At 38.8% G+C, this 20,847-nt stretch overlaps 1 pseudogene; it reads left to right on the plus strand.

The window, feature by feature from the left end:
* The first annotated feature begins 2,492 nt into the window (after positions 1–2,492).
* Gm38051 overlaps positions 2,493–20,847 on the plus strand; it is a 29,973-nt pseudogene continuing 11,618 nt past the window's right edge.

Genomic DNA, 20,847 nt, shown 5'->3' on the forward strand with positions numbered 1-20,847 from the left:
TATACACATGTTTCAGGTGTTAGGACAGAGACCACAGTTTAATTTATACATTGGACCTACAAGAAGAAATAGCTGAGACCTTAAAGAACAAAAATGTTGAAAACTTTTCAGGGTTAGTCTGGGCTATGACCAGCTCATGTCCTGTTGATATAGGAATGGATAGATTAACTCTATGTTCATGGATGTGGGGGTGATCGCAGCCCTACCACTGTCATAGCTAAACTGTTACTCCAGGTGCTCCAGCCTCACCCTTGCTCACTACCCCATCATAGCTGACTCCAAGGGGTTATCCCGAAGACGCTGGTGCAGGAAATATAGGATCATACTGATGACATCCCTAATATAATCAGATGGTACCACCTTTAGAGTTTGCCCTGAGGATTCCCTCTGTTCCTCTCATGTATCATAATTTTCTTCCTATAATTTTATCTATGATGCTTCCCGTTTGATCTTGTCATTGCCCATAAACATGTTCACCTCAGCCATACCCCCTCCATTTTGTCTGGGAAGCTTGCATTTCGCTCTCTAGATGAAGAATTTCAGCCATAGTTAAAAGGGCAAGGCATTTTGGATATGCATTTTATAAATCCTCTGTGGCAATGTTCCCTTTCTCATACCACCTTTATAGAGTGACTTTTCATCAGCCATGATCGGAGTGGGAGACTAGCTAGCCCTGAGCGGTAGGACTTCTGGTGAAGGCAGAAGTCTTCCATGTCTGCTCCGTCCTCTGTGGATCCCACTATGCACAGGAGGGTTCTGTTTCTTAAGAGTTTCACATGCTTCATTTTAATAAGAGTGTAGGTAGCTACAGGCAGTTAGTAACTACTATGTTAGACAGCACAGACCTAGACACTCCTCTCTGTTTAATGGAAAATGAGAGTAGGCTACAGGAGAGCATCTTCTCCATAGAACCTTACAACGAGAGCAAAACAAGGAAAGGTCTTCACTGCAATAAAAGAAGAACAAATCTGGAAGGTCTAAAAATTCCGCTGAGCTGCTTGGCCCAGTTTTTTTTTCTTCTTCTACCAGATGGCAAACAAGTTGCTAACAAATTGTTTAAGGGGAGCTGGAGATCTGTGGACTATGTTTTTATTCGTTTTACTGGGCAATGTTTCTTGTTACCATTTTAAGTTAGTTTACAGGGTAATGTGTTTCATGATGACATCTTTATACTATGTTGGCCTCCTACTGACCTCTCCTGACCCCCATCCCCCTCAGGCTGGTCCCTCTTACCCCACTAATGGACACTAATAGATTCTATAGATTCCCTTCTGCATTTATGTTACATGTATTACCAGCCACCCTCAGTTCTCTTTCTCCTTTTTCATGATCTCCTTTCTTGTCCCCCCCACCTCTCTCTCACACACACACACATTCACACACAGAGGCAGAGAGAGAGAGAGAGAGAGAGAGAGAGAGAGAGAGAGAGAGAGAGAGAGAGAGAGAGAGAGAGTCAGAGACACAGACACAGACACAGAGACAGGCACACACAGACACATAGACACACACACAGAGACAGATACAGAGAGACAGAGAGAGACAGGTACAGAGAGAGACACAGATACACACACACATGCAGAGAGAGAGAGAGAGAGAGAGAGAGAGAGAGAGAGAGAGAGAGAGAGAGAGAGAGAGAGAGAGAGGAATTTAAGTCCTGGTTCTACATATAAGGTATTTGTCTAGGTCTGGTTTATTTTGAATAACATAATGAATTCCAGTTCCATCCACTTTCCTGAAAATGTCATTTCATTTTTCCCTTATGGCTGAATAAAACTCCATTGTGTATATGTACAACATATTTTTTTTTATCCAATTATCTGTTGATGGATATCTAGACCAGCTTCGTTTCTTGCTATCATGGGTAGAACAACAATACACAAATACACATGGATATGCAGGTACCTCTGTGGTACATTGACTTGGAGTTCTTTGAGTTTATATGCAGGAATGGTATAGCTGAGCCATACCAAAAATAGTATTTTATCTCATTTTCCCCTGTATTGTTTGTTCTCTCTCTTGAATAGCAGTGAGCTCATCCATACTTGCTGTTTAGTTAAAAAACAGCCCAGCAAGCTCAGTATGTGCCTTTTGCTCATGTTGTCATGCAGCAAATATAAGACTACAGCAGGGCCCTTCCTGTCTAGATTATGAGGCCCAGGTCCTGAAGGCAGTCAGAGGCATCATGTTGGCTGTAGCATTTGATGTACTGCCAATTCAAAATTATGCCCAGAATGGATTTTATTTTAAGGATCTGAGATGGATAGAGAATTTATACCTTATCCAAGAGAAAACCCAGAATTAGGAGGATGCTTCATATTTGATGCAATCTAAGATGCATACCCATAAGAAGCATGTGGTTTCTCTCACAGGTTGTTGAGTGTGGCTGTCTCCCAGAAGGGAGGGATGTGTGGTAAGCAACACTGGGGGGTGTCCCTAGAGCATAGGTGAGGTCAAGCTCAAGAGGAGATTCTGAGGCTAAATAGAGACCCAAGATGAAGCTGCAGGAGAGGTTCCTGGAGGAAACTGAAGAGCAGAGGGAGTGCACCCTTCTCCATGCTTTTATAGTTGTAGGTGAGGAAGCCTTTGTGTCTGATATAAGCAGGGCAGGGAAGCCTGTGAGAATGGCATTACATAAAATGGGGTCTACCTGTAGGAAGCATCAGGAGAGTGAGAGAAGGGACAGAGAAAGAACACAAGAACAAGGAAGTGTGTGTGTGGGGGAATAAATACATCTGTGGATGATGCTTAATGACCGTTATGCTCCAGCTATTATGAAAGGCACTGAGATACTCAAAGGGGGACAAGAAAAGGAAGAGCCACAGTTCCTGGTGGTACCTGAACAAGACGTGAGAGAATACCAACAATGGACGACTTTCTCTGACACTTGTAGTGCAGAGTAGATAAGCAGCTGCCTAAAAGAGATTACAGTGGTGAGAGTCCCCACTGCAACGTGTCCTGAGACCTAGCTCTGTAGTCCTACAGCGTGTACAAAAAAGCCTTTGTAAGTTCCAGATAATAAAGGATAAATGTGTCTGTGAAGAAAACTGAAGAGTCAGAGCAATGAAAGCTCAGATACGTTTGTTTCTAAGAAATCTTTTAATTCTTAATATCCAGCTCCCCACTGATGCAGATACATACTATCTCAAAGCTTTTCCCTTGGTTTAACCCTGTAAGAAAGACATGATGGGGACAGTCCTTGTCCCAAGGGAGACAAGAACTCCCTTCTCAGACTAGGAGAGGGACCCTCTATCTGCATAGTTATGCTTCCATGATGCAAATGTGTTTTGCATGTGTGAGCAGATAATGGTAAGAGGATAATGGTAATATTATCCTTTCTGGAAAATAGAATGGACCGAAAGAATGGAACTTCCAAGGAATTGTGGGATTTTAGAGTTTAAAAATGTAGTAGATTTATTCCTGGCAAAGAACTTTTCAAATGAACCCCTATTCTGAAACTGGATAAGGCAAGGGTTGGATGCTTGATAGCAGCTACTTGGTGTTATGCTTCAGTGGCTATTGTGATTTTTCTCACTTGGTACAACTAATACAGAGGAGGAGCCACCTGGAACCTGGGGCATTTATGTCTCTTCTGTCTGACCTCTGTACAGAATGAACAAAAGAAAGCACCTGATATTCAGACCATTGGAGTACTACCTGAACATCAAGAGTTTTCCCCGGTCTTTATGACAATCAAAAATATCCTACAAATGTTCACCATACACTGTGGGAGGGTGGTATCACTGCCCAAGGAATCTACTGACACATTACAGCCCTCTTCCTTTCCATGAGCACTCTGAGCTTCAGGGAGGAAAACTGCTTTTCTGAAAGTCATAGGCTGGGTTGGATGCAGATGTGGGGCATTGGCTCATGTCTTCTCATCTCTGAACCAGAGTGGTTTCTGTTCTTCTTCTTTTTAAAAATCCTTTTCTTAAAATTTTACATTTATTTATTTATTTATTTATTTATTTATTTATTTATTTATCCATCCATTTATTTATTTATTTATTGTCTGCGCACATACACATCAGTGCCATAGCAAGCGTGTGAAGGACAGACTACACGTGTGGGAGTCAGTAGCTTCCTTCCACCACCTGGGTCCATTGAGTGAACTTAGGTCATTGAGTACCAGTGAGTCACCTTGTTAGTGCCATTGCTTCCCTTTCTTAGCTCACTGACACTTTAGGACTGGAGGGAATGGCTTTATTTTAAGTTGCTAGGAAACGTCCTAGAGTTTTAAAATTGTCCATTGCTTCTAACCAAGAACCTCAGAGAACATGGTTATTTGGAGGATAATTAAGTTCATACAATATCATATACCACATCTTTTCTCTTTGGCACTGGGGATTGAGCAGAGAGCAAGTTGACACGCTCTCATAAGATATTTATTGGCCCTGTTCACATTTTTCACAATTACTTCAAACTTTGATGTTTAATACTGTAAAATATGTGCAACAACAGTTCTTTAACATTTTATGCATGTATTTATATATTACCCAACCCATAGATGCCCATACTAAAAAGATGAGGCTGGGCATGGAGCTCAGAGTTCAGGGTTATTGCTCTGTTGGGTCTTCTGCATCACAAACACAGAACCACAATGGCAAAAAACCCCACAAATAAAAAAATAACCCCCCCAAAAGATGAAGAATAATATAGAATAGTTTTCTGGAAAAGTGAGGGACTCATGCCTTATTAATAGCCCTAGTTTTACTTCACTTTGAATTTTAAGATGCATACATCTATGGAGGTAGCCACTGCTTTTCAAAAGCAGCAACAACAGTTCTAAAGCACTCCCTTTGCTGTGGATTTTAAACAGTAGCTACAGACTTTGTATCAGGACAGAAAATAGTGGCACATCTTGACCGCTTCCCCGATGGACCACACCCGTCAGTCATCTCTTTATATTGCACCGGCTGCTTTTTAAATTCCAAACAGCAGAGGTGCATCCTGAAACGTCTGTCTTCCCTTTTGCACTGTGTAGGATGGGAGATTCATGCAATGCTTTCTGTGCTCTTCTCCTCCTCCCCGTCGCCCTTCTCTCCTCACACAGCTTAGATCTGCAGATCACCTGTGGAGCTTACATTCTATTCTTATCAGAGCAAAAATTATGCGCTTTGTCTACAGATGGGCTTTAAACACTGAAGCTTGGGAGTGTTTATGTGATTATGATTTTGTGGATATTGTCCACTGCAGAGCCAAATGATATAATTATCTTTTTTCTTCTCTTTGTTTTGCTGTTCCTTAGAGTTCTCAATCATTTCTCTCTCTCTCTCTCTCTCTCTCTCTCTCTCTCTCTCTCTCTCTCTCTCTTTTATATTTCCTGTCTTTGTAGCAGTAAGAATATGGTCAAATCAAAGGAATTAGTTTCTTCTACCATCCCCCTACCTATCAATACCTTATTTTGGACTCGGCTGCTCTCTCTTCCTAGCCTGGGCTGATTGTTACTTAGGCTGGCCTAAGAGATGTCATTTTGAGTCTTCTTTTCATTACTCTCCATGCTATGGCTCCAGTTTCCTTGATCTCATATCTTTCTCTTTTTGGTTCGCTTCTTAGCTTTTCTGGAACACGTCTTAAAGTAATTTTCCATGGACAGGTAGGGAGGTCCTTACAAACCTGATAATGCCTTTGTTCTGTCCTCTCACATTGATATCAAAATGGCTGTCAAATTCTAAGTTGAAAATACCACCCTATGTGTGTGTGTTGTGTATGTGTGTATATGTGTGTTGTGTGATTATGTGTGTTATGTGATCATGTGTGTTATGTTTGTATTGTATGTGTGTGGTGTATGTGTGTAATATCTTTTTCTTCTCTTTGTTTTTTTGCCCCTTAGAGTCCCCAATCCTTTTTTCCTTCTTTCTTCTATTTCTTGTCTTTTTAGGAGTAAGAATATAATCAAATCTAAGGAATTAGTTTCTTCTACCATCCCCCTGTATTATATGTAGAATATATGTGTATATGTGTGGTGTGTGCATATGTGTGTGGGATGTGTGTGTTTTGTGTGTATGTGTGTTGTGTGTGTGTTGTATGTATGCTGTGTGTTTGTGTGGTATGTGTGTGTGCTGTGTGGTATGTTATGTTGTATATGTTGTATATGTGGTGTGTGTGTGTGTGTGTGTGGTGTGTTGTATGTGCTCCTCCTGTGTATGTGCAGAGGCCATAGGAAGACATTGGATGTCCTGTTCTATCGCAACGTGCTTAGTCCTTTGGGACAGGGTCTCCCACTGAGCCTGCACCTAGTCTGGTGGCTCACAAGCTCCAGCCACCTTGCCATTCCTACTGCATTACAGAACTAGCATTCAAAGCTTATGCCCAGCCTTTGACTTGGGTATTGTGGATTTGAACTCATGTCTTCATGTTTGTCCAACAAATGCTTTTATCCACTGAGCTACTGTTCCAGTCCCCCAAGCCATTTCCCCCTTGCTTATGACTATGAAGAACCTTCTCCACTAAAATTTATATTCATTTCTCAAATTTGATACCAACATATTTCTTATAATTTAATGGCTTTTTTTTCTGCTGAAGAAAATTTTAGGATTTTCTCTCTATATTTTTTAAGATTTATTTTTATTTATATGTGTGTACACCATGTGTAAGCAGGTATCTGCAGAGGCTAGATGAGGGTGTCAGATTACCTGGGGCTGGGGTTATAGAGTGCTCTAAGCTGCCTGATGTAGGTTCTGGGAACTGAATTATGTATTCTGAAGTACACTAAGAGCTCTTAACTGCTGAACTCTCTCTCCAGCCCTTTGATACTCTGAAATTTCAAGAACTTGGGAGCAGATGTGAATATCTTGGTTGCCTTGGGTACCTGGTGGACAATCTTAGTTTGGAAACTGGTTGTTGAATTTGGGTTATTCTCATTTCTTTTATGATTAGCCAACCTCAGCTGTCTCTTTCTGGACTTTTTGTTACTTGGATATTGGAATTTCTTGGTTCAATATTCAGAGAGGTTTTTCCTCCTTTTATATTTTTAATTTTTTGTTCATAATGTTTAATTTGTCAATCACATATTTTTGCTAAGTGTCTTGTATTTTCTTATTTCACTGACTTAAAAAAATAATACTTTGTTCCCTACTAATGAGAGCTTGTATGTGGAGTTATCTGTGAAGTTTTAGCTTCTCCCTAGTCATTTTCCATGGCATTGTTCTATGTAACTCCAGCTTGGCATTCAGGATTCTTCTACCGTAGCCTCTTGGGAGCTGGAATGGCAAGTCTGCACCATCCATCACACCTGGCATAGAGTTTTATTTCTAAATTTTCTCCTGTCCCCCGAGTAGCCTATACCACCTCCAGAGTTAATTTTCTCCTACCTTATCTCTGTATTTTCCTTCTAAGTTGCATTCACCTCAAGTACAAGCGCATAATGGACTTTGGTCATCCATCATATTTAAGACTAAGGGAAAAAAATCCAATGTGCGTATGTTTTTTGGATGAGTGTGTGTCGAGGCTGCCTTCAGGTTAGACATTCTTTAATTATGCAATTTAAAGGGCCCCCTAAACCTTTGAGAGTCCTAAAACATCACCATCTCCATTTGTTTGCTTTATTTTGGTAATTTTCCTTAGAAAATACCCTTTGTTTAAGCGTTTGTTTTTGGCATGGAAGTAAAACACTTATTATCCAGCCAGTGTGATTAAAGGATTAGGGGAGGACTGTGGAATCAGTGCTGTTAATAACCTTCAGGGGCTACCACTACTGTCTGCAGCCCTGGGTCTTGGAGGCAGGATGGAGATTTCTAGGCTCTCTTGGGGAGATTTTCTCCCTGCTTGCCTGCAGCCCTCCCTGCATCGCCATATATCCTAGACTACAGCTTCCCCTGCCCAACTTCACAGTGTTTTATCCACTTTTCCTCTTGCAGAAATGTTTAGGAATATTTCACTTGCTAATAGCTATTCTCCTATTCTTTTCATTGCAGTGAGTTTAAATCATTTTTATTTATTTTTTTTTAACATGCTGCTAATGTTGCCTTGGGAGAGAGAACAGATAAACATTTTTGCACATTTTGCAGTTTTGAGTTAGAGAATACTTCATTTCTTCCCAGTGGATATTTAAATTTTTTTTTATTTAAATTTCTTTTGTAGAAGATATCTATCTTTATCTATCTATCTATCTATCTATCTATCTATCTATCTATCTATCTATCTATCTCCTACAAAATTTATGAGGTCCAAGAGGATTGGCAAATACCATTTAAGTCTTTATCTCACCCCTGTTCTAATCAGTTTCTTATGCATCCTCCCAGACACACTCTATGCAAACATACATTTTTTTTTGTAATTAAAAAAATTCAAGCAGAGGCTACAAACACTACATTTGTGCATTCCCTTCACACTCACTGTCATCTCAGAGCCTATACTGATTTTTAGAGATTAATTTTATTTCTGCATAATGTTTCATGAATGAAAACTTAAAACTTAAAACTCTTTCCAAGGGGAGTTGGAATAGGTTTGGTGAATATGACGATATTTCGTTGTATACATGTATGAGTGTCTTAGTGTTTCTATTGCTACAATAAAAATATGACCAAACCAACATGAGAAGGAAAGGGTTTATTTTGCTTATACTTGTGTATCCCTGTTCATTATCGAAGGAAGTCAGGACAGAAACTCACACAGGGCAGGAACCTGGAGGCAGGAGCTGATGCAGAGGCCATGGACGAGTACTACTTACTGGCTTGTTTCACATGGTTTGCTCAGCCTACTTTTTTTTTAATGTCACATATATATTTATTAAGAGTGAAAAAGCGTTTACAAAAAAGTAATGTTACAGAGTTCTGAGTACCTCTACAGTCTGAGCACTCATTACCATAGCAATATCTCTACACACGTAGAGAATAGTTACTTGGGAAAACGTATTACACACAATATCTGTCCTCAGTCCCTTGGTAGTTTTAGCCTAAATTATCAATTATGAGATCATCAGCCTACTTTTTGATAGAACCCAGGACCACCAATCCAGGAGTGGCACCACCCACAATAGCATGAGAAACTAGCCAGGACAATGAAGATTCTAAAAAAAAAAGTTGAAGAGAACCATTTACTTGTTGGTGATCTTTTAATTTGTCTGCTACTGATTAACTTTTGTAAAAATATGACAGCTTCCAGTTTTTATACAGTATTTCACACATGTATCATTTTTATATGTTAGATAAATTCCTAGAAATGAAATTGCAGTTAGTCACAAGCTTTCTTGGGGAGTGTTACTTTGCTTGTGGCTGGGACAGAATAGCTGACAAGAAAAGAAAATGCATGCATAGTTCAGTAGATACAGTCTCTCACTTCAAGGATGGCAAGGGGTGGGTGGCTCCAGGCTTGGCATATAGGAAACCAAATCTAATTAGAGTCTCAGCTACCATTCCATGTTCCACCTCCACAAGGTTCCAGACTCTCAATACAGTGCCACAAAGGTGGGGGACCAAGAGTTCAAACAAATCCTGGGGACATTTCATGCGTAAATCATCACAGGGAGTATCAATCCTCTTTCCAATCATGTCCGAGACCATCTGTGTCTCCATTCCTTTCTTAGCATATGGTTAAGAGCCTTTCAGAAGTCCATCCGGCTATTTTAGCTCAGTTTTATATACAGATTTCTCAAGGTCCAAATGTGGTTATAAAGAAGAGAATTAAGGCAAAAAGACACTGGGAAAGTCTCTCTCTGTCTCTCTGTCTCCGTCTCCATTTCCCTCCCTCCCTCCCTCCCCCCTCCCTCCCTCTGTGTGTATGTGTCAGGGGGATAGTGATTGATTATAGGAAACAGATAGCATCTCCAGGGCTCAGGAACAAGCAAAGATGTTGAAATGATTAATTTAGAAGCTGTCCAACGACGAGCCTCCTAACATGGAGACCCAGACCTTTTTGAATAGAGTATGGTTTAGCTAGTATTGTGAAGTTGGAGGAGGACCCCTGTAGAGCTGAGACCAAAGTCCCAGCAGGGTGCACTGATTGACTAGCGATGTGGAACCAGCAAGCTGTATGATCAAATTCTGGAAACCTTGCAAACTGGACTCAGAAGCTGCAGTAACCAAACAGGGAGTGGGCAGGTGAAAACTGGACTGCTGAGTTGCTGGCAGGGACAGAAAACAGACAGGTGGAAGGAATTTATTCTTTCCAGCCTTACACTCTGTACCTCCTGTGGGCAGAACAAAGGTTGGTGGGTTTATTTGGAAAGGTAGGGCTGGAATCAAGGCATAGTAACTAAAAGACTATAAGGCACCTCAATGAATTGCTTTTTGATAATATAATACATGAAAGCCACAGCCTGTTGTAAGCTTTAAAATCTATTTCTTCCTTTCTATGTATGTATGTATGTATGTATGTATGTATGTATGTATGTATGTATGTATGTATCTTATCTATCAATCATCTTTTATATGGGATCTTTCTTTGCTGAAAGAAGAGAGTTAAGGGAAAAATACACTGGGAAAGTCTCTCTCTGTCACTCCATCTCCATCTCCATCTCCATCTCCCTCCCTCCCTCCCTCCCTCCCTCTCTCCCTCTCTCCCTCTCTTCCTCCTCTGTGTGTGTGTGTGTGTGTGTGTGTGTGTGTGTGTGTGTGTGTGTGTGTGTGTACTACTCCTGAGCTTCTGGGCTCAACTGAAACCTACAAGCTCATTTGCTGTTAGCTTGCTTTCTTGTAGCATTGCTTAGCATTGTTTATTTTTTGAACTGAAATGGAATACCTCTTAATCTCTGGGAGTTTGAGGACCCTTTCTCAGAGCTGTTTCCTGTTGTCCTTGGTTCCAATCACTTTCCTTTGAGCTACTGATCTTGTTTATATATTAATAACCTGGCATGCACACACCTTCCCCCACCCTCAGTTTGTAATTTATTTTCTGAATTATGGTAAAGTTGCCATGTTTAGTTTTTATTTTAACAGAGTTGAATTTATGAGTGACTTCAGGGTTTTTCCCCACATGTAAATCTTTTTTTTTCCAATTTTGAGATCTTAGAAGTTGATCTTATTTTTAGTTGCTGTTATTGGTTTGATTTTAAGATGTAGATATTTGATCAAGTTGGACTTTTTCCCCTGATGTATTCATCTAAATCTGTTTTTTCATTGCCTTGTTATTCACCCATCCCAATGCTTTCATTAAACATTCCCTCCTGTGATTTAAAAATTAATTTTTATTATAACTGTTGCATTTTTAGGTCTGTGTTAGAGATTCTTGTTTCATTAACACATCTATTCATGTCTCAGCACCACATTGTTTTAATTGCTCTAGGTAGAATGTATTTGTGGTCCCTCTTATATCTACTTTTAGAGTTTTGAGCTGTTTGCTTTTAAGGTCTCATAACAATATAGGTTAACTACAGGAGAGATGGCATTGTTAACACTTTGAGTTTTATTTTTAAATTTGAGAACATTTTCTATCTTTCAATATATTTTTCTACTCCTATTGTTTATCTCCTACCAATTTTATCATGAGTATACACTCCGCTCCCTTTCCTCCATCAACAGCCACATCTTGGTTTAGTATGTCCTCCATCACTAAATATATGACTACCCTTCTTTATATGTGAGACTCAGAATAGTAACATCTGTAGCTTTATTGAAGACGAGTTTGCCTTTAGGTTCTCCTATTGTTTTGGTTGATTCAAGAAAATAAGTGAGAACAGGTGTTTTCTTTGATGTTTAAAAGTCAGATGCACCTCCCTACTCACCATTAAAGACACCAAGGAATCCCATCAATCGACTAGAGGAAATCCAGTCTCTTACTAACCTTGAACTTGCAGATTTGGCCACTGTGGCAGTCCACTGAGCCAAGAGAACTTCTTGACCATGGGAGTGTAGAGCAGGCACCTGGGGTCTGGAGGACAGAGCTCAGTCCTTCATACTTGAAAGGCAAATACTTTATCTACAACTGAGCTATCCACCTAGGACCATGAAATCCAGTCTTTATCTCTGAAAATTTCTTGAAATTTCCATGTAATAATATATGCTTGCATAAATGTTTGTTACCCCAGTTAGTCACCTGCTGCCAAGATACTTTGCCTATAGTTTTCAGCCAGCATTTGTCTCTGATAAGATTAGCATCCCGTATAGGATAGTTGAGCTTGTGTATTTCAACTGTTTGTTTACAAATCAGGTGAACATGTCCCTGGAGGTGCATGGTAGCATTTCAAGGAGAAATGGAAGAGTGTCTAGGGGCCAAGGAAGGAGACCACTCAAAGAGCTGGTGTTGAGAGCTGAGAAAACAGCTAATTCCTAGCAAAACATCCTCTGCATCTTAGGCAGTTTCATGTCTTTGCTTTCAGTGACTCTGAAGGAAGATGTCATTTTGTTTTGCATGTAATTTAAAAATATAAATGTGGTTTGAAAAGAAAAGCTAACAAAGGACATTACTACAGTAAAGCTACTTGTATCTAGCTGTCTATTGAAGGAGTTGTTTTCATGCTTACATTACAGAGAGAATAAAATTGATGACAAATCCTGTCTCACTACAGTAATGAAGAATGTTCATCCATGTATATGTAAATTAATTTTCTAAAAAGCCTCATTTATCTTATTAAGAAGCATATTTCCTGCCCTACCATGCTTTTGTGTTTAAAATTATTTATCAAAACTACATACAAATTAAAAATTGAAATGACCACTTAATCCAGAATAGACTTTTTTTTTTCTTTTTAGATCCTTTTGGAAACTGGAGATTCAGTAAAAAATGCATTTTAGTTTATTTGTTTATTTATTGTTGTTTCAAGGCATTATAAATGGTGATCAAAAGCATACTTTGAAGCATTAAAATTTACATTATAATAAAATTTTGTGGGGGGAATGGAGTTCAAATATGAGTTTAAGAAAGAAAGAAAGTTTTGACTCAGGAGAGCTTATGCATTTCCAAGTGACTGAGATACATGAAATCTTAATATTCACTGGCATATATCTAAAAAGTGATGTAATATATTTTTTAAGATGTCAAAACTTATTGTATGCCAAATTACTGTATAATTACTTAAGTTGTGAATGAGACATCTTAATTGACAAATTAAAAATGGACGAGAAAGGCACATACATACATTTTTCTCAGTTTCTTCCGAATCTGGAAAAGAAAATGAAACAAAGCCAAGAAGGAAACAACTTATGGCTACTGCCTAAGTTTTATCGCATGCAATTGTTACTTTTAACTTTCGAATCTTTGAGAGTAACATAACCAACCAAAGGATGTTTAGGGAAGGCAAGTCTACCCAGGTGAATGCAATTTTGGAGACTGTGGACACATACTGTTGCATGTGGGAACCCTGCTACCCCTTGGTTGATCCCATCTATGCAAAGGCCCTCTCCACATTCACATGAAAACACTCTTCCTCTAACCCCACAAGAGTCCCTCGGAACCTAGCCCTTCGTTTAAACAGTAGGTTCCAGCTTCTCTAAGCACAGGGCTGAGGAACAGTTTCCCATTCTGCTTAGACAAAGCTCACATTTTGCAGATTGTGTAGGCTTGCCCATTTTCTAGGGTCGCCCTGTGATTGCTCATTTCTTATGGAACACTGTGTCCCCCTCTTCAGGGAGCAGAGGTCTTCCCCACGGGCGTTCCGAGGGCAGAAGAATGTGGTAGATGGACTTAAGTGCCTCTTGTATCATCTGGACTGTTTTGCCTTAAACAGCATCACATATGGGGCAACAACATACCAGAGCCTTGTCTCTCTCTCCAGTGATGAAATATTAAGCCAGAACATCTTTTATAGCTGTCTCTCCAGTCTCCTCATTTGGAGAGCAAAGACTTGAATAATAACACAGCGACCTTCCAGGTATCAGCAAGAAAGTCTCATACAGAGAAGATGAATTTACCTATTAGAATCCAATCTGCAGAGATAAAGGTATGTTAAATGGCACATGCAATTTGTATCATTTAACAGAACGCAACCTGCTCAGCTGAAACCTTTTATATTTCAATCCTTTCCAAGTTCAATTGACTAGCTTAAAAGACATCAGAAAATTAAAAGAACCTTCAAGTGATTTTTGCCCTAGCATAAAATGGTGGCCTTTCTGAAACCTCAACTGCTTCTGGAAACTCTTTGAAGGGATTATGGTCTCCTGGAAGTTCCCACTTCCTTATCTTCAATTTACCACAGTGGAGGTGCACGGGTTGCTTCCCTAGAGTGCCTCTTCAGGCTTGTTGCAGAGTTTTAGCCTGCAAGTATAGACTTCTTGTTCAAATCTGCAAGAAGGATGAGAAAGAGGCGCGGAGCTTGGTTGCTTGTTTGCCATGGGACTGCTGTGTTTGAGGATTGGGGGTTCCCAGTCTGAAAATCTGGCCATAGTTCAGCCTGGCCTAGAGCTCACTATTCTCCCACCTCAGCTTCTGACTTCTGGGATTATAAACACACGCTTCAAGAGTAAGTTTTCTTTGGACATTCAGTTCTTAGGGTTGTATAAAATGCTTGGAATATATGCTCATTTGTAAAGAACTCGAACTTTAAGAGTGGTGAACTTGGCAAGGTTCAGCTCTTTAAGAACATTTGTTGCTCTTGCAGAGGAGCTGGCTTTGGTTCCCCGCAACCCTGTGGTCCAACAAAAATAATAAAAGAGAGTTGTGGATATAGCTAAGTAGCAGAGTGCTTGCCTGCCATGTACTGTGTTGGAACCAAAGACAGACAGACAGACAGACAGACAGATACAAAACACACACACACACACACACACACACACACACACACACACACACACACACACACACACACATTTAGACTCCATAGATGAAGATAAAAATCAAACAAATTAAAAAACAACTCTTCTTCTTGTTAAACATAAAAACAGGAATGAAGTGGATGCTCACAGCCATCCATTGGATGGAGCACAGGGTCCCCAGCAAAGGAGCTAGAGAAAGCACCCAAGGAGCTGAAGGGATTTGCGTCAAGGAGGAACAACAAACAGTATGAACTAGCCAGTACCCCCAGAGCTCCCAGGGACTAAACCACCAACCAAAGAATACACATGGAGGGACTCATGGCTCCAGCTGCATATGTAGAAGAGGATGGCCTGGTTGGTCATCAATGGGAGGAGAGGCCCTTGGTCCTGGGAAGGCTCTAAGCCCCAGTGTAGGGGAATGCCAGGAAGCAGGAGTGGGTAGGTCGGTGATCAGGGATGGGGGCGAATAGGAGGTTTTCGGAGAGGAAACTAGGAAAGGGAATAACATTTGAAATGTAAATAAAGAAAATATCTAATAAAACAAAACAAAACAGGAATTTCATAGCAACCTAACTCACCATTATTTTGAGGACCTCTCATGAATATTGATATCTTATTAAAATTATGCACTGTAACAAAATGGTAGTTCACCTAGAAATTTGCTTTTTAAATAGTTTTCTTCCCTTCCAATGGTTTTCTAGCATCCAGTTCTTCAGGGTTTCTGCTGTCTCTTCTCTTGGCTTTTGATGTACAACATGCAAATTTTTCTACACACTTTCCCTTTGATTTGTTTGCCTTTTAGTTATAGATTTTAAAAAGTGAATGTAAATATTTAGATACTAATATATTGTCAGTTATAAACTTGCCAGTCTCTCTTTTTTCATCTGCTTCTCATGTTGCAAGGTTTTAGTGATACCTTTTGGCCTTGTAGAAGTTAAGATTTTTGCTGTCATCAAATATACCAATATCTTTCTTTGGTCATTTGTATTTCTGTTTAAAAAGCCTTAGTCTTTTATGATCAATTAAAATTTTTATTGTATATATTTTTTTCTGTTCTTTTATGAATAATTGAGAACGTCTTAAGGTTGGGCAGTAACTTTTTATTTTGCTCCTAAGTCGACAGCTGATTTTGCCAGTCATAATTACCGAGCAGGACGACTTTTCCTTCTCTAACATGCCACCGTGCTGTTCTTTATATGCGTTGCCCTTGACTCTCCATAGTGTTCCATTACGGCCCTGGTAACAAGCTGCTCCAGAGGACGTTCTTTATAACAAGGTTTGATACCCGTAACAATGACTTTCCTTTTTTTACACTTTTGATTCTATTGTATTTAATTGCTTTTGTTTTTAAATTAAATTTGGTTTTATTATCATAGCTTAATGATTTGTTGCTTTTGTGTAGAGTGTTTTTGTTCTTTATTTAAGGATGATAATAATCTCTGTCATTTTGACACAAACCTAGGGAATCCCAGCCCAGTAATTGCCTTCATCAGACTGGCCTATAAACATGGCTGTGGGACATTTTCTTGGTTGCCAGTTGATATGTGAGGTCACATCTCACTGCAGGAGGTATTATCCCTGGGCAGGGGGTCCTGACTTGGACAAAGAAGTAGGCTGAGCAAGCCGTGAGAAGCAAGCCAGGGAGACGCACTCCTCCATGATCTTGCCTTCAGTTCCTCTGCTGCTTTCTCTGGATGATGGGCTGTAAGCTACAAGCCCAATGAACCCTTTCCTCTCAAGTTGCTCTTTTTGGTGTTTGATCACAGCAACTAAAAGGAAACTCAGACACTGATCAGACATGTGGTTGCTTTCTTGTTACTTCTAATTTCAGTTGATTGTGTTGGGTTTTCTAGATAAGTGATCTTATTGTCTCCAAGCACAGTATTTGTAAATCTTCCGTCCCAATATTTATGCTTTTAAAAATAGCACTGTTGCCTACTGTTAAGACTTCTGGCTGATTCGAATGGTGGGTGTGACATGAGGCATCTGTTTTGTTTCCTTTCTTGTAATGCTTGCTGTATTTCAACATTTTAACTGTGTTTGTTACATTGAGATATTTTCTCTATTTTAAACCCACTACTTTAAAAATGGATTCAAATGTTGTTACACTCTATTTCTGTATCTACTTCATGTTTTTCATTTTACTACGTTAATGAGGATGGAGCATCTTGATTGTGGTCTTCTATGGCATCACTATATTCCTGCGTTGGATACTGCCTGGTTATTATGGGTATCTTCATCCTACATCACAAACACTAATTACTTTGATTTATTACTATTGATGCGACTTTTATGTAAAAGAATGGAGAATAGTTTCTTTATGCTTTCTTGGTCTAGAACTTGCGACAGTTATATTAGCCACATGAAGGTAGATGCTTGGCTTTTTTTTTTTTTAATCTCTATTCTGTATTTTGAAACGGTTGGTATATGCTGGGAACGTGCTGTTCCCCAGCAAGCTGGGAATGATCATGCGCTACCTGGGAGGAGTATTGCCTGAAGAAGGAATGATTCTTTCCTAACAATTTATCCTGTGGCTTAGGTGCGTCAACATTTGTGTCTATTTCCCCCAAATTTCACAAATTCTTCTCTTAGCAAACATCCAACTCATTTAGGTCTTATCTTGATGCTATAGAACTTACATATAGTATTTTCTCTGTAATTTCATCTTCATAATTTTTGTTCTTGCTTATTATACTTTCCACGACTAGTAAAACATATCAGCTATTTTTATTAATCTTTCCAAGTAACTGGCTTTGTTTTTCAATGTTAGAGCCTATTAATATTTATTGTTTATATTTTAACAATATATGGTTTTATTTTTATTGAATTTATTTCAAAATTATTTTTAGTTATTTGAATTAAAAGTACATTGTATTTTAAATTCTCTCTCTCTCTCTCTCTCTCTCTCTCTCTCTCTCTCTCTCTCTCTCTCTGTGTGTGTGTGTGATAGGTATGTGTTTCTGTGAGCATATGCATGTGTGTATTTGGAGGCCAGAGGTTGATGTTGGATGTCCTCCTTAGTCATTCTTCACCTTATTTTTTTGAGACAGGGTCTCTCACTGAATCTCAGCTCATAAGTTTGGCTGGGATAGGTGACTGATGAGGTCTAGGGGTCTGCTTATCTCTGCCTCACCATGTAGGGATTACAGCTGAGTGCCAACGTGGCCAACTTCTTGTGTGGTGCTGGGAATCCAAACTCAGGTCTCACGCTTGCATGGAAAATATTTTATAGACTGAGCTGTTTCTTTAGCTCCTTATTTTATTTTTAAAATGTGTGTTTGTGTGCACTTGTGTGTGTGTGTGTGTGTGTGTGTGTGTGTGTGTGCTAGGCATGTGCTGGTGTCGCTTTAGGTCAGAAGAATATATCAGATTCCTTAAAACTGGAGTTATAGTTGGCTGGGAGACCCTTGATGTGTGTGCTGGGAACTTGGGGTCTCTGAAAGAGCAGCAATCCCTGTTAATGATAAAACCATCTCTCCAGCTCCTACCCCATATTTTACATTTTAATAATTTTAAATGCTATATTCATATATATACATATATATTCATATGTCTCTTAACTCATTTTAAATTAGATAACCATTTTCATTTTCAAGTTTGCCTTAAGTTTATTTTTAATTGATAAATGAAGTTGAATGTATTTATAGTCTATAGTGAATGTGTGTTTTGGATGTTAAATCTAGTCAATTAACATATGAAATACATTATATATTTAAGTTTAGTTAGAACACTTTATTTTATTAGCAATAGTCAAGTGAAAAGATACAAAGCTACAATGATAGCATAGGGATAAGTTCAACAATAATGACTATAGTTAATATCAATATATTATGGGGCTGGAGAGATGGCTCAGTGGTTAAGAGCACTGGCTGCTCTTCTAGAGGTCCTGAGTTCAATTCCCAGGAATCACATGGCGGCTCACAAGCATCTGTAATGGGATCTGATGCCCACGGGTTGCTTACAGGTGTGCATGCAGACAGAGCACTTATATACATAAAGTAAGTAAATCTTTAGAAAAATGGTAAAAAAAAAAACCCATCAATATACTGTATACTTGAAAGCTAGTAGAAAGCTTTAGTTTTCAGTGGGTGGGGGAAGGGTGTTGCTTGCTAGCTTTTATTTCTAGTTTATTCCTAGTTTTGTAGTTATTAACTATGCCACTCCTGATATCTGCTTTCTAGACTATGTTGAACTTGGCTTTATAGACAATATATAGTCAAATATACCTGCTTCAAATTAAAAGTCAAATACGTACAGTGTATATACAATGTATGAATGTGTGTATGTCCCATGCATGTAGTTAATATTGTTTTGACTCTTCTAAGTCTTATTGCTTTTTAAACGAATATCTTAAAACATCTCATCTTTTCATTTTTATTTTGTGAGAAAGGTCTTACTGTGTATTCACAGACATCCCTTAACTTGCAGAATCCATCTCCTTCTGCTTCCGCAATGCTAGGACTAAAGGTGTGTACTACCAAACCCTGCTTGATCTGCTTGTAGAGAATTTTAACATCATGCTAGGTTTAAATATTTAGTAATTTCTTATTGTGGTTTCTTCTTGTTGCTAAGGCAGGTTGTTTGTTACACACTTTGTCACTGATGCTTATTATTCAAAACATTATTATTCTCAGAACAAAGAAGTTTGTTTGCTCATTAATATTGTCTCCCCTGTTAAATACGGTATCCCTATTTCTTGAAATGCATTTGGTGTTGGGCTCCTTTTTTTCCCTATGTCAACACTGTTCTATTTTATTCATCTGGCATTTATTTTTCCTAGTTTGTTATTTTTTCCTTGGTTGTACACTTTTTAGTATTTCTTGTAATCACTGTTGATAGTTTCATTTAATTAACACAATCAGAACATTGCCAATTTCTAATAGATATCTATTTACCTAACCACACGTAATGTGATGGTTGGTAGATTTGGAGTTGTTCTCTATTCAGAAATCTGTATAATCCCCTTCTCTCCCCTCACTTCTTTTTGATTGACACTTTTGTAAATGCATTTTAATAACTTAGAAGTTAAATATCTTAGTCTATTCATCAGATGACTACCCATATATTAACATATATTTTAACAAATACTCATTTAATAAGGCCTGCATTAATTAAGCAAATTATCTAGTGTTTTCCATTCCTTATGAACTCCATTCACCATGACTATACTGGTGTTTTCATCTTGAATGCTATATTAATATTTAATATTACTTAAGATGAAAACATTTAGTTTAAAATAAATTTTAGATAATACTTTCTTCATCATAATGGAGGTGGGCAGTTAAGGCTCCTTTCCCTAAGGAGCAACTATGGAACTGAATAAAACTATCAAAACATTAGCTGTAGCTCTAAAAATTTAGTAAAAATAAAAATCATACCTCAAAGACAGAGCCCAAGCTCGGTACTGGAAACCTAGCCAACCACTCAGGGGTAGTGAGGTCATGAATCTTGGAGAATCTAGGACCACCACTTTATTAAAGCAGCACACTCCCTACCTACACTTTAAATAATTGTGTATATCCCTGATGATTGTAATTCTCATCCTTCAACAAAGAAGCTTCTTTTTGCAACAAATGGAAGCCACTACAAGAAACCACAACCAATCAAAACTCAGAGTTGTGGAGCTCAGTCCTTACAGATACATTGTATAAAACACTCCCACACTTGAGGCTTAGACAATACTTTGGAAGAGGGGGCAGAAAGATTGAAAGACACAGAAGATGTGGGAGTTTGCTGTGAGATCCTGTCTTCTACTAATGCCCATGAAATCACCAACTTGATTGGCCAAAAATAAACTGAACAAGGGTGATACCAACAGCCATGGTCAAAGTGGACGGGGGTGGGGTGGGGGCATGAGAAGTCCACCCTACACAAAGAGGTACAGGCAAGGAATGCTTAGAGTGGAAGACTGTCCTTTGCCAGGTCTGTGGACATTTTATGGGCAATACACCAAACTAAGTCTTTGTTGCAGAAGTTAGAAGATGCTCATTTGATTAATAACACTGTTCTTTAAGGTGGTGATCTCAGTGGCAAGCAAACAAGGAGGACCAATACTCCTTCATTAGGGTGCAGCACATCAATTGGTTACCCATACCAAATGGTTACCCCTGAGAATATATATATATATGTATATGTATATACATATATATATATATATACACACACACACACACACACACATATATATATATATATATACACACACACATATATGTATATATGT

Source organism: Mus musculus, chromosome 1, assembly GCF_000001635.26.
Source record: "Mus musculus strain C57BL/6J chromosome 1, GRCm38.p6 C57BL/6J".
In the NCBI taxonomy this organism is placed as follows: Eukaryota; Metazoa; Chordata; class Mammalia; order Rodentia; family Muridae; genus Mus; species Mus musculus.